Source organism: Perognathus longimembris, chromosome 2 (assembly GCF_023159225.1).
Source record: "Perognathus longimembris pacificus isolate PPM17 chromosome 2, ASM2315922v1, whole genome shotgun sequence".
Taxonomy (NCBI): domain Eukaryota; kingdom Metazoa; phylum Chordata; class Mammalia; order Rodentia; family Heteromyidae; genus Perognathus; species Perognathus longimembris.
Genome location: NC_063162.1, coordinates 67,328,428 through 67,340,943, shown reverse-complemented (window position 1 = coordinate 67,340,943; position 12,516 = coordinate 67,328,428). Strand labels below are relative to the sequence as shown.

The 12,516-nt window shown below is 45.6% G+C and overlaps 1 long non-coding RNA gene across 1 annotated transcript; it reads left to right on the top strand.

Annotated features, from left to right (window-relative positions):
- Positions 1-2,089: 2,089 nt before the first annotated feature.
- On the top strand, positions 2,090-12,034 carry LOC125345745. The gene is made up of 3 exons (XR_007209783.1): positions 2,090-2,425; positions 9,371-9,583; positions 11,896-12,034. It is a non-coding gene; the product is annotated as an uncharacterized LOC125345745 (long non-coding RNA).
- The last annotated feature ends 482 nt before the right edge of the window (positions 12,035-12,516 follow it).

Genomic DNA, 12,516 nt, shown 5'->3' with positions numbered 1-12,516 from the left:
TCTCATATACATGAGTCCCTGGGTTTGATTCCCCAGCACCACATATACAGAAAACGGCCAGAAGCAGCGCTGTGGCTCAAGTGGCAGAGTGCTAGGATTGAGCGGGAAGAAGCCAGGGACAGTGCTCAGGCCCTGAGTCCAAGGCCCAGGACTGGCCAAAAAAAAAAAAAAAAAAAAAGAGGAATAACAGCATAAGGAAGCTTTAACTTGATGAGGAACAACAAGTATATGAGCCTAGTCCTCATCAGGGTAGGGAGAAGCAGGGAGAAACTGAGTAGATGTGACTGAAATAGTTATACAGTCTAGCCGTATTTTAAGGAAAATACAGCTTTTATATGCAGGGAATATACTTTAAAATAGTTTATTTTGTTTAGTTACAAAAGTCAGGTGCTGGTGGCTCTCATTTGTAATCCCAGTACTTTAGAAGGCTGAGATCTGAGGATCCTGGTTCAAACCCAGCCTGGGCAAACAAATTTGAGAGACTATTATCTCCAATTGACCAGCAAAAAGTCAGAAGTAGAGGTATGGCCCAAGTGGTAGAGCTCCAGCCTTGAGTGAATAAAATGAGTGAGAGCATAAGGCCCTGTCTTCAAGCCGTAGCACTCTCCCTCTCTCTCTTTCTCTCTCTCTTTCTCTCCCTCTCTCTCTCTCACACACACACACACATACACATACACACACATGCATGCACACGCATATACATATATATTCAACTAAGGATGTTTGGGAAATACTAAGAACATGAAAAAATTCACATCAAGGCAGAATGGATAGGGGAAGAAAGGCATTGGAAACAGAAACCAGGAATTCAAAGATAAACCTATTAGTCACCAAGTGCTAGTGACTCCTGCCTACCATCCTAGCTACTCAGGAGGCTGACATCTGGAGAAGCCCCTCCTCCCAAAGCATCTGATAAAATCCATTCTTTGTTTAAAGGGATAGTCAGGGAAAGCAGACATCTATGTCAGCGTGACACACATTTAGTGGACTGACCAGACTGGATATCCCTACACCCAGTGGATAATGCCATGACAGTTCTACAGTAAGGAGGATGAACTGTACCAGGTGCCCAGAACCAAGGGGAGCACCAAGGCAAGCTTGAATTTAATTTGTGACAAACATCATCCCCATTTTCACCATAAATACCCCTGATGTCACAGCACTTGGCATGCCTCTTCTCAGGAGTGCCATCCCCGCCGTCCTTGCCTCTGCTTCCCCAACCAGCCTTCTTGGTCTCTACCTCACTGTGTCCTCACATTGTCTTCTGCAATAACATTAGCCACCTGGTACACGAGGGCCAGGTAAAGGCCTTCTGCCTTTTGGAGGCTTCCTTGGAATCTCCCTGATTCTGGAACAACCTGACTCAAAGAGAATTATTGTTGCCCTAATAATTTCCTGCCATCTCTTTTGAGATCATAGAATACAGTGGAAATGATTTCAAATTATCCCTTTTTTAAAGAGGCATTATTGTCAAACAAATTCTTTATATTCTAGTGTTTGTTTTAATTACACAACACATAATAGTTTAAGAAACGATTATATGAGCCAGTCACCAATAGCTCACACCAGTAATCATGGCTATGCAAGAGACTGAGATCTGAGGATCTCAGTTCAAAGCCATCCCAGGCAGGAAAGTCCATGAGATTCTAATCTCTAATTAACTACTAAAGAAGCTGGAAGTGGAGCCATTGCTTAACTGGTAGAACACCAGCTTCGAGCTCAGAAACACTGCCCAGTCCCTTTCTATTCAAGCCCTTAGGACCAGCACAATGTGGGGGTGGGGTGGGGGAGGGGGGAAACCTTATTATATTAAAATAGCACATAATCACCTATCAGGTAAACTAATCATAATGAGTTTAACTATCATCTTAGTAGGAGACAGTAACTATTGCATATTCAATTGAACCACTTTTATTCAAAAGTGGCTAGTGGCCAGTGGGGGCGTGCATGCGTTGGGGGCGACTCTAGCATGAGGCAGGCCTGCGTGGGGCGTGGCTAGAGGGGGCGTGCACGAGTTGGTGGCGTTGCGAGCGCGGGGCGGGCCTGCGTGGGCGAGGATAGCGGTTGGGCGCCGGCCGCGGTCGCTTCTTAGTGCGGGAGGAAGACTGGTGTGTAGGGCTCGCCGGGCAGGCAGGAAGCAGCAGCCGGAGGCGGAGGCGGGCCGGTTACCCGCCTGCTGCCGGGAGCGAGCCGGGTGGCCGGGAAAGACGAACGCCCGAACACCACCATGATCCCGCTGGAGAAGCCCGGCAGCGGCCGCCCCTCGTCGGCCGCCGCCTCCGGCTTGGGCCCGGTCAGCAGGGGTCGGACGGTACGTCACCGTCCGCCGCCCCAGGCTCGAGGGTTGCTGACGGAGATCCGCGCCGCGGTGCGCACCGAGCCCTTCCAGGACAGCTAAAGTGAGCCCGGGCCGGGAGCTGGGCAGGTGAGGGGCGCCGGTAACACCGCCGGGGACTGCACGAAGTTGGGGGCGGCGAAGACTGGGCGGTGGGGCCGCGGCCCGGCGAGTCTCCTCTTGGCCCGGGTGTGCCGCTTAGAAAGGAGCCAGGCTCGGCTGTCCGCGGTGGGACCCCGCGCCCTTTCTGCAGCACCTGCAGTCCCGTAGGCGCCGGTTTAATGGAGGCGCGTGTGCACCTCCTACCCGCTCAGAGGCTGGGGTGAAATCAAGCCAGGTCCCCGTGGATCAGGGTGACTTTTTCCTGCCTCGGCTCTGCTCCGTGGCTTGCTTGGCGTTCCCGCAGCCGCCGAGGGGGTGAGGGGAGCGGGGTGCCCTCGGCCCGCCGCCTCTGCGGCTCCGCCGCGGTGGTTCTCTTGGTGGGTTTGTACCTTTCTTAGTTCTAGAATGTGTCAGTCCTGCCTGGGAGTGAGTGCACATGGGTTCGGTTCCCGGCCCTGGACTCACCGCTGCAGTGCCCCGCGAAGAGTCGGCCCTGCCCTGACCTGCTGCTTTTCGGGGAGTTAGGCGGAGCCTGCAGCGGCCATGGTGCTGGCGGGTGGGCTGCCGCCCGGGAGCACAGTTGGAAGAAGTGGTGGGTGCGTTGGCATGGGGGTCGGTCCCAAGTTAGCTGCTTGTGTTTGACGTGGGTAGGGGACGTGGACTCCCCAGCCTGGCTTGTCTGGCCCTTAAATAAGCAGTCTCACTTGCCGTCCTCACCGTGCGTGGGTTGGACAGACGCGATGCCTGTGACCTCCTGCCATCTGGGCCTGGATATCACATTTGTGTTTGTTATCGTGAAGTTTTGTCAGAGTTGCATAATACTGCCGTGTTGTAACTGGAATACGGTCTTCCAGGTAGGACAGCCTGCAGATGGGGTATTGGGAAAAGCTCTAGTTCCAACAGAAACCCAAAATTACCCATCTTGGCAGCCATTAAGGTAACTTTACAAGTATAGAAAGAATGTTGTCTTTTTTCTTTTAAATATTTTTAGTGTCCACCCCCCCTCCTCGACAGGTGTGAAATTTAAAAAGGTTTTTCAATGTTCACAGAGGGGAGGGGAAATATGCCTTCCAGAACAATATTGATTTCTCTCTTGGCCTTGACACACAGTGCAGGCTTTGATTATGACACCAGGAGAAAACTCAGCTAGACTCAGCAAGGGACTGGGATTCCTTGAGATTCCATACATTCCAAAGTAACCCTGATTACCTGAAAAGGGAAAAGTGAGTTTTCCATTGTTTGGTTGAGTTGTCTGGCTGTGTTCCACAAAAGGAAGTCAGGCATTCCCAAACGTCCTCAGGTGGCAAGACCTGTCTTGTACACTTCATAATGAGTGATTTCAGATGAAAAGCTGGATTTTCTTCTTACCACCTCTTAGGGTACTGATTCCCCGTCCCCCAGTGTTGCTTTTAACTTCTGTTTTTTACTTTTTGAAGTTGCTGTGTGTGTGTGTAGGAGTAAATTCTGAAGTGGCTGAGCAATATAGAGCTAGATACTTGAAGTCAAAGCCTGAAACTGAACAATAAAACTATTAATCCATTTTTTTCCTCTTTGGTCCCCTTCTTTTAATCAGGAAGAAGTCTTTGAATAGCTAGTGTGAGCTTTGTAGTTAGTAGGTCTGGGATTGAATCTTGGCTTTTATAATTCTGTGCACTTGGTTACATTGCCTCACGACATTGATTACCTCATAGAGTTGTTGAAAGAAAACACATCTATAGCCTTAAGGCCGTGCGTAGCTGAGGTGAAGTCCTCAGTAAATTTAATATGTTATGGGACTGTTTATGACTTGCAAAATTCCCTCTTTTATATTTCTGTGATGTGGGAGGAAAAACAAGATATATCCATTCTAATACAGACTTTAATGTAGTACAATGGAAAAGGGCTCAGAGAGCTAAGTGTTCAGTCAGAAATCTATTTCTTTTAGGGGTTGCTTATAATGGCTGTTCCAAGATGGTCAGCGTTGTTTGCAAAGTAACAAGGTGTGAGGCTGATCTTTTAAAAAAAAAATGCACCTTCTTTCATGTGCCTAGCTGAGGCTATAGCAACCTTTCTTGTGTGTCGATATAAAAGGTCAGGCTTTCGTCTATGGCTTCAAGTTTGACTTGCTCTAAGTCCGGATGTGTGCCAATGTAACCCACATTCATGATTTCATTACTGAGGCATGAGATAGATAAATGGATTTGAGTACTTAGAAGTTTTGCATGTTGATTTCACCTTGAGTTTGTTGGTAATAGAGCAGCAGAAAGGTTTTTTATGTTTAAAATGATGTTGATTTCACATGAGATGATGCCTTAGATATATTTTCCTTGTCTAGACTTCAACTACAACATTATTTTAAACATGTTTATAAATTTAGGTCAAGGACTGAGGCTGTAGCATGTTTTGTTTTGTGCCAGTACTGGGGATTGAATTCAGTGCCTGGGCATTCTTCCTTAGTTTTTTTAGCTGAAGCTAATGCTCTATCACTTGAGCCACAGGACTACCAGGGGCTTTTTGCTGGCTAATTAGAGATGAGCATCTCAGAGATTTTCCTGACTGGCTGGCTTTGAACTTGTAACCTCAGATCTCAGCCTCCTGAGTAGCTAGGATTATAGTCGTGAGCCACCAGCACTAAGCCACCTGGCTTAGCGAAATAGTTCTTGACTAGAACGTGCAAAAGCCCTGATTTGATCCTGACACACACACCCCACACACCATATGCACACATACCAAATGACCATGTTTTGTTCTTTGTGTTACATACTCATAGTTGAATTTTCCTAATATGGGAAAGGAGTTACAAATATTAGCTCCTTTCTGAAACTGGTCCTTCCTAAGTACGTGGGCTTTACAGTTTTAAGTGTTTCTTTTTTTTTTCTTTTTCTTTTTTTTTTTTGGCCAGTCCTGGGGCTTGGACTCAGGGCCTGAGCACTGTCCCTGGCTTGTTTTTGCTCAAGGCTCGCACTCTGCCTCTTGAGCCACAGTGCCACTTCTGGCCATTTTCTGTATATGTGGTGCTGGGGAATCGAACCCAGGGCCTCATGTATATGAGGCAGGCAGTCTTGCCACTAGGCCATATCCCCAGCCCCTGGCTTTACAGTTTTATAAGTGCTTTCACATTCCTTTATTATTGGGGGGTACTCTGATCATTTTGGGCAAATAAAAGGGAAACTAATTCTAGTTACTTTCTAAAACTATGAATAACAGAAATCTGATCTCTGAGGCTTGGGTATGATGATGCATGCTTGTAACCACATCTACTTGGTGGGAAATGGGAGAATCACAGTTTAAGGCCAACCTGGGCCTTAAAACTTTAGTAATACCCTATCTCAGCCAAGCTGAGTAGTCCCAGCTATGCTGGAGGTTTAACTAAGAGGATGGAGATCTGGCTAGCCCTAGGCCAGAGAGAGAGAGGGGGGAGAGAGAGAAAGAGAGAGGGAGGGAGGGAGAAGGAGAAGGAAAGGAAAAGGGAGAGGGAGAGGGAAAGGGAAGAAAAGGAGAGGAAAGGAGAGAGACTATAACCAAATAAATAATGAAAGGAAAAAGCTTGGGAGCATGGCTCAAATGGTAGCGTACCTGAGTGCAAAGTCAGTGCTCCCCCATCTGATATTTGAATCAAATGCATTAGTTAGCTAAACAGTGATAGTCATTTATTCACTTCTTAGGGTAAGTTAGAAGGAGCTAAATTTATTAAGTGAATTTGCACGTGTGGAATTCAAATTAGATCACCTCCTGAGGCTTGAGGGAGTAGTGGCAGAGAGCCATTTGCCTAATGGGCACAAGGCCTGGATTTGACCTCCACTTAAAACTAAATTTGCCTTGAGGCCTCTGCTCTCTTCTATGATACTTTGTACAAATCATTACGATTGATTATATCATAGATCTGAAATTAGTGTCCAGCATAGGAAAAATACTGATTATTAGGATTTGCTCAATACTATGCACTTTAGAAATGTTGTTGAATTGGAAACCCTTTTGTACTGCAACTACTTAAAAGTAAATTTTTCATAATGTATTATTACTGGACCCTTTAGTTTAGATATGTTTTTAATGCACAAGTACATAGCATTGAGTTATAGTGACCCGCTCTGTTTAGTATGTTGTGTGCTATCTGGGTTCTAATCTGGGTTTGCAAGTAATGTGGTGTCACTTACCTGAGGACACATTTCTCAGAATATGTCCCCACCATCTAAGTGACGTATGACTGTGACATGCTTACATGTGAAGCACATAAAACTACACTGGGCTCTAAAAGTCATTTCCAAATGTAACCCATCAGTCACCATCCTCTTACAGGCAAGATGACATGTCACCAGAAGATCCTATAGCAAAATCACATTTGAACAGAGCCATAAAGAATGGATGTGATATAAGATGCACCAGCCATTGACAGTAGCAGCAAAGTTCAATAAAGAGAGGATGGCAAGTAGTCCAGCAGGTTAAAGGTTATGATGTCAAGTTGCCCTAAAATATTTGTCCAGTAAAATGAAAGGGCGGATATCGGTCCACTGTGCTAGCTGGTACAACAGAGATGTGAGGTGACTGGTAAAGGAGACCCTGGGACAACACACTGTCACATATCAGATTGATTAAATAAAAACTAAACAAGATAATTCCTTTGTCAGCTGGTCTCAAACAGGACCTAGAACCTTGCTTGATTTTTGCTTGCTCCATGTTTTGTTCAAATAACAATCTACATTCTCTTCTCACCTTTGCCTTTAAATCAGCCCTTGAACTGATATTTGATATACATCCATTGAAAAGGATTCTCTTTACCACAAAAGACACTTCAGACTTGTATCCCAAACATAATCTTGCTAAACCTTGTTGCCACATTTCTAATCTTTGTCATAGCATTTATCTGTACAGTTGCATAATACCTGCATTAAAAAAAATCTAGAAGCCAGTATCCACCACTACCATCTTGTTTCTGCCTCAGTGCTCTTGAATCTTGAATGTTTTATAAATGTTCTCTCTTCCCTGCCTCACTGCTGCTACATGGGTTCAAGCTCACAGTCTTGAGTTCTTCCAATAGCTTCTCCATTTAGGGTCATTTGGCAATATGTTCTTCATAAGCTATTGGAATGATCTCTGCCTTGTACCAGTAGCTCATGCCTGTAATCCTAGCTATTCAGGAGGCTGAGATCTGAGGATCACAAGTCAAAGCTAGCCAGGGAAGGAAACTCCACAAAATTCTTATATCCAATTAATAACTAAGAAGCCAGAAATGGAGCTGTGGCTCAAGTTGCAGAATGCTATAGCCTTGAGCATAAAAGTTCAGGGATAGCACCCAGGCCCCAAGTTCAAACCTCAGGATCACCGCCCCACAAACACTCACACACACAAAAGAAAAATGTCCAAACTCCTTAGGAAGTCATACCTCCCCACAGATACTCAGCCCACCATCCTAGCACTGTGGTAAGCACTGGTGATGGAGAGATGAAAAAGATTCAATCTTTGCTCTTCCAATAACTGGACTGGTGGCAACCACTGAAACGTCATTTCCTTTTGCAGTAATTGCCTTATATGTATCTTTTCTTTACCTCTACTCTGGATTGTGTCATTGAGTACTTTACCCTAGAATCTTCCATGAATACCTACCTGCATGCCCAATTTTGTACACAGGCAGTCAGCTGAAGATAAGTGAAATGAATGAGTAATTCTGAAAGTATTCAGGAAAAAGTTTGGCTGTTTCAGTCAACAAAGAAAAGCAATATGCAACAAACAGCATCTGCTCTTGAATCCTCCTTGACCCGCTGTACTGTGGTGTGTGTTACACAGGTCTCCATGATCTGCAGTGAAGGTTTGTGACACAGCAGTTTTCTTTCCATGTAGTCATGGCAAGGTGTGCATTATGGTTGCTTGGCAGGTGTGGCCTCGGAACTCTGAGGTTTACTCTGTACCCAAGAAATCTCCTTTTGTCGTCTTCTTGAATGGCTTTAAGGGTTACCCCACCATAACACCAGTCATTTAGAGTGAAGGCACTCGTGTTTCCATCAGACATGTGTTCTGCTATCTTATGGTTCGTTTCATGAAGTGCAGTAGCAGAAAAGTGGAAAGTTTTCTTCAGCATGCTGTGGTGCAGGGTCAGCTAACTGCAGACAAGTTTTGTGCCACTCAAAAGCAAAGATTCTTCTTTAGCTGTTTTTAATAGTTGAAAATTAGGGTTAAGAGTAGCAGCTATTTGGGAACTGGTGGCTCATGCCTATACATGTAGTTATTCAAGAGGCTGAGATCTGAGGTTCGCAGTTCAAAGCCAGCCCAAGCAGGAAAGTCCATGAGACTCTTATCTCTAGGTACCAAAAAGCTAGAAGTAGAGCTGTGGCTCAAGTGTTAGAGCACTAGGCTTGAGCAAAAAAGCTCAGGGACAGTACCCAGGCCATGAGTTCAAGCCCCAAGACAATCACACACACACGAACTTTCTCTTCTTTTGAAACTTCTCGTGACACATAGGTATGAAGAGAATCAAATCATTAGTGAAGTTTTTTCTTTTTTAGAAGGTCTCAGGTCATTAGGAACCAAGCTTCTGGTGGAGGTGCAACTCAATACTTTGGGGAATACAATAAAAAGAGGTGGTAGTCTTCATGATTTCTATAGACAAAAGCACTTTGATCTGAGTAAGGGTGGTGCTGGGTAGACTCAGCAGGTTGTGCAGGCATAGGTCTGTGCCAAATTATCTGTTACTTGGGGTTGTTAAAATGGTTACAGAAATGTAGAGGAATGAAAAGCGTATTTGTGGTCAACAGTTGCAGGGAAGGAAGATCTTCTGTTCAGCAACATCAGTAGTCTAGAGTAGTGAGCCCAAACCTAGAAGTTAGATAGATATTGGTGGGCCAAATTAAAGCCTTCAGCTACAAAGCTAAGGAGCAGTGCCCAGGCCCTGCTGGGGAAGGAAAAACTTGACCATCTGAACATTTTTGCATTCTAACAGTGAGTGTTTGTGTTTGATCCTAGGGGGAAATTTGCAGTGGTGAGAAAATGTGTAAAGAAAGATTCTGGAAAAGAATTTGCAGCACAGTTCATGAGAAAAAGAAGAAAAGGCCAAGACTGTCGGATGGAAATTATTCATGAGATTGCGGTGCTCGAGCTGGCCCAGGACAGCCCTTGGGTCATTAACTTACATGAAGTCTATGAGACTCCATCAGAAATGATCTTGGTTCTGGAATAGTAAGTAGTGTTCCCTGTGGCTGGTGAGCCAGGGCCTGGGTCTCACCTTTCCATCCTCAGAAACACCTTCTTCTGCTTTACTGTGCCACTTGTACCTAGCTTTTATTGGCCAGCCTCTTCTCCCTTTGTGGAAGAAACAAGATGGTGACAGGCCCACCCTTGACACCCCATTCCTCCTGCCCTTCCCCTTTATTTTATTTAAAATTTTTTTTTTGGCCAGTCCTGGGGCTTGGACTCAGGGCCTGAGCACTGTCCCTGGCTTCTTTTTGCTCAAGGCTAGCACTCTGCCACTTGAGCCACAGTGCCGCTTCTGGCCGTTTTCTGTATATGTGGTGCTGGGGAATTGAACCCTGGGCCTCATGTATACGAGGCAAGCACTCTTGCCACTAGGCCATATCCCCAGCCCCTGCCCTTCCCCTTTAAAGAAGAAAGAGAGTCAGCTTCTCAGCTCCATGACTTATCTGTGTCCTTCATAGTTCCTCTTCTGAGATCTGTCTTTCGCGGTTTCAGACCTCTTCCTTTGGTTGTCCTCTCACACCCTCTGTCCTTTCCATCTCTTTGGAAATCCCTCCTCAGCTTTGGCTCTTAAACTATCATGATGACTTCTCCCAGGAATGGTCTACAGCTCTCTTCCCCTTCTGTCAGTCCACCGTGTTCCTTCACTGAACCATTCGCCTGCTCAAGAGTCAGTGCCCTTTTCACAACTCAACTCAATGCCACTGCTCTTCCAAAAACTAGCCCTTTTTGACAGTTACTCTGCTCAGTTTAGTGATCATTCCATTTCTTTACTCTTTTTAAATATGGTACTATAATTTTTTTCTTAAAATTATACTCTTCCTTGTTTTAATTTTACTGTATTCTGTTTTTGAGTACTCCCTATGGTTCCATTATTGATGCTGTTATTTGTGTTTGTTCTGTACATCTTTTTGAGTAGCTTTGTCTGTTACTTACATGTATTTCTAACTCATTCCAAATTCAGACTCTTTAAGATCTATGTTTCTTTTGTTCCCCATTTCCTCTGATGTCTCCTTTCTTTCATTGCTCATGCCAGAAAACCTTGCAGCCATCCTTGATTCCATTATCTACATTAACAGTCGTGCATGATAAATGAGTGGGTGGCCTCCTTCAGCCTCTCCAGTAACTCCTTCCCTTATCCCTTGACTTTCCCCGCCCAGGTTGGCCCTTCTGCTGCTGTGAGATAAGTGAGGGAAACAGAGATGTGCTGAAGCTGATCTTGCTTAGAAGCCCACTGTAGAGGTGGATTGTCTGGATTTAGTGACCAGGTTTCTAAAACCCAGATTAGTGCAATTTGGCTGTAAGGTTTTACACTCTGCTTTCAGTTTGAGAAAGGAAGGCCTAGAGACACACCCTGGATAGTGAGGTATTAAACTTCTCAACCACATTAATGGATTGTACTTGTGGAAGCAGGCAGCTTATTATTACTATGTTTACCTATTCCTGACACTCTGACTTGTGCTGTCAGGACTAATAATATAAAATTGAAAATACACAGCTCTACCCCCCAGGTGCTAAAGGTCTCCTAGGAGATGTGTCTTGTCGGTGTTTTACCAGAAATTCCTGAGGATGCTCCTGAGCACAAAGTTTACTGGCCATGATGAATTACATTTGTCCCAGCCACTTGGTCAAGCCTTGAGCCAGTACATTTGCTTTGTGCCTTGTAGGCATTGTTTACAGATTAGTCTTTATGTTGTTAAGCTTTCTAATAAGATTTCTACATGTGAGAAAACAAGGCACAGGAAAAATCATCAGCCTGAGGTCCTACGACAGATTGCAGAGCCAGGGCCGCAGCCTGGGACCATTCCACAGCCTCTGCTCCACACTGCTTTGCTGTCTGCAGCTCCTGAGGCAGTGGGGACAGCACACTGCATCATCCTGGCTTTTTCAGCTCCTGGGATGGATGGGCTTGGCTCACACTCTTCTTCTCCAGCTCTTTTCATCTCTGTTCACACACAATCTACGGTCGGCCAATGATCCCTCTTTAGTATTATTCATTCACTGTTTCCTTTCTGTGTATGTGTGGGGGGGGGCTTGCACACATGTGTAAACCTGGACCTAGGTGCTGTCCCTGTGCTTTTATGCTCAAGCCCAGTGAGCCACAGCTCCACTTCCAGCCTTTTTAGTGGCTAATTGGAGATAAAAGTCTCACAGACTTTCCTGCCCAGGCTAGCTTTGAACCATAGTCTCAGATCTCAGCCTCCTGAGTAGCTAGGATTACATGCATGAGACACTGACATCCAGTGACTATTTCTTTTCCTATGAATCCCATTTTACGTTAATTTGTCCTTCTCTAGTGCTGCAGGGGGTGAAATCTTTGATCAGTGTGTCGCAGACCGAGAAGATGCCTTTAAAGAAAAAGATGTGCAGAGACTCATGCGACAGATTTTAGAAGGTGTGCACTTTCTACACACTCATGATGTAGTTCATCTTGATTTGAAGGTAAGATCTGTCAGCACATACATCCAGAGGGTGGAAAGTGACTGGTGGCACGTACATGTCATGTACATGTCTTTTGCAGGTCCCATACACATGCTTGCTACACCCATGTATCTGTAATCCGCAGGTGTCATGGGAGGATATACCATATACACGTCACCTACACGTAGGCCAATAGGACACGGGGGATATTCGCATCCATACTCTACCCAGAAGCCCTCTGCAGTCACCTGCTGGGGGAGGGGCCCTCTCCTCAAGGTACCAGGGCAGGGTTTTAGGACTCCTAAACCAGAAACCGCATTGCCTTCCTCCCCTAGCAGAGCCCCTCTCAGGTACTGTCACCTGGACCTCAACAACAGTCCCAGTGCCCCAAGGGCCCAGCCCACCATTCACCCCCAATCTGCCACTCATGAATGCCAGGAGACTCCATAAAATCGGGGGTGGGGACACGAGGGGCGCGGCTCGGTGCTCCCCGAACG